Source organism: Petaurus breviceps, unplaced genomic scaffold (genome assembly GCF_028583685.1).
Source record: "Petaurus breviceps papuanus isolate PSGF00001 unplaced genomic scaffold, PetGlider_PUasm1.0 90459, whole genome shotgun sequence".
Taxonomy (NCBI): domain Eukaryota; kingdom Metazoa; phylum Chordata; class Mammalia; order Diprotodontia; family Petauridae; genus Petaurus; species Petaurus breviceps.
Genome location: NW_027187259.1, coordinates 1,658,937 through 1,661,378, shown reverse-complemented (window position 1 = coordinate 1,661,378; position 2,442 = coordinate 1,658,937).

Genomic DNA, 2,442 nt, shown 5'->3' with positions numbered 1-2,442 from the left:
GGTCCCAGCCCACCCCCAGCACCCTCTGTTCTATGTGTTCTGAGCTGCGACCCTCCTTTCTTCTCTCCTAGCTCTGGCAGTCTGTGCTGCACAATCTAAGTTCTTATGCCTCCCAGCTCCAACTCTCTGTCCTTCCAGGCCCCTCCTTTAGGCTCTGACATGACGTGTTCTATGATCTGAGATCCCTCTGGACTCTGATTACTCTGGGTTCCTTTTTCCAAGAGCCCTCCCTCCTTGCTCTGACACTCTGGTGTACATGTTCCAAGTTTCTCTTCTGCTCTGGCCCTCTGGGTTCATACTGATTTGAGGAATTTTGACTATTTTTCATGTTCCAAGTTGGCTCCCTCCCCCTTATTCCATCCTTTGTTCTAAAGCCGTTCCTCCCAGCCTCTGTCACTTGTATACATTCTAAGGGCTGTTCTTTCCAGCTGTGTCCCTGTGTTCTACCATCCTTTAAGTCCTACCACTGACACCTTGTAACTGTGACTGGGAAAGCCACTTTTAATCTAAGTGACCCAGGCCACTCTTCATAACTGTCACTTATAGACAGGGGGCAAGAGGAGTTTGCAGCTATAGGCGTGCTAAGGCCTGTGGTTCCCACTCCTCAGGCGGGGGTTGCAGCAGAGTCCTACATGCTGGACAGCCAGAGAAAGGTGAGATACTTGAGGGTCACAGCATTCTCACCACCCTCTACACTGCTAGGTATCTGGAGAGCCAAGTGCCTGAGGAAGGAAATGGAAGGGCAGGGGAAACGTATTTCTCCAAGCAGAATCACCTGGGGTGTAATAATCCGAGTGTTGCTTCTGCACAGCTGGAGGGTCTTAATGAAAATCAGTGCTGTCCCCAGGAAAATTTCTGTCTCTGACCCAGACAGATCTAGTTCCACGGTTCCTTCACACATGCAACTGCCACAAGCCCAAATTCCTTATTCTAGCATCCCTCATTTACGTTCCTGTGTCTCTGCAGCCACTATCAGTGAACCAGTAAAGGCTCCTCCCACTCTAGCATTCTGTGTTCAAAGTTCCCTGCTATCTCAGATAATATTCCTTAGTCTAAATGATCAAGTGAGGTAACCCTTTCAAAGTGCTTAGAATGGTACCTGGCTCATGTTGTGTTGTGTTGTTGCTGAGTCGTTTAGTCATGTCCTCCTCTTTGTGACCTCATGGACCACAGCACACCAGGTCCTTTTGTCCTTCACTCTCTCAGTCTGTCTAAGCTACTGTTTGTTGTTTCCATGACACTGTCCATCCATCTCATCCTCTGCCATCCCCTTTTCCTTCTGCCTTTGGTCTTTCCCAGTATCAGAGGGTTTTTGTTTTTTTACTGAATTCCATCTTCTCATTATGTGGTCAAAGTATTTAAGATTTAGCTTCAGTATTTGACCGTCCTGTGAATAGAATGGACTTCTTTAAGCATTGAATGATTTGATCTCCTTGCTGTCTGAAGGACTCTCAAAAGTCTCCTTCAGCACCGTGCTCTGAAAGTGTCCATTCTGTTGTGCTCAACTTTCCTTAAGGTGCAACTTTCACACATTGCTCCTGGAAAAACCATACCTTTGATTAAACGGGCCTTTGTTAGCAAGGTGATGTCTCTGTTTTTCAGTCTGCTGTCCTGATTTGCCATAGCTGTCCTTCCAAGGAGTGGCATCTTTTATTTCATGACTGCAGTCACTGTCTGCAGTGATCTTTGAGCCCAGAGTAGGTGCTCCATAATGGCTTCTTCCTTTTCCCCATAGTACTAGCTTCAAGTCCCAGCTCAGCCAGCCACATGGCCATACATTGTTTGACCATGGGCGAATAACTTACCGTCTTGATGGGTCAGTTAACTCTTTAATCTTCTACCAGCCAAAGTGTATGTACAGGGTACAGGTGCACTTAGGCCAGTGCAACTTACTCCTTCCACTGTCAGGAGTCCTAGACACTCAATTGTGAGAGGTAGATAAATTACTTGAAAAAGAACACAGCATCTTATCTACCTCTACACTATTGGGCACCTGGAGGTCAAAGTGGAGGAAACAAAAGAGAGCATCCTCCTTCTAGACACTGATACTTTGGCCCTTCAGCAAATGTCATTCCAAGATTAAATGACCATATCAGCTGTGACATTTTATCTTCAAAGTTTCCCCCTTTCTCAGATATTGGTATTCAAAGGGTCTAACATCTTATATTCAAATGATCCTTCAGAGAGCCAGCATAGCCAAGTGGATGGAAAATCTGACTTAGATCACATTTGAGACACAGTTATTTGTGTGTGATCAAGGATTCACCACTCATCAGCAGCCCACTCAACTCTTGAATCCTCTAATTTCCAGTGAGTCCAATTGGTGTTCACACTGAAGTTCAGATTGGGTCCCTCATGGGGCAATGCATAGTAGTAGCATCTTTGGTGCTCAACTGTGAGACTGAGAATTAACCTGAGAGAAAGCATGGCATGTTCCCAACC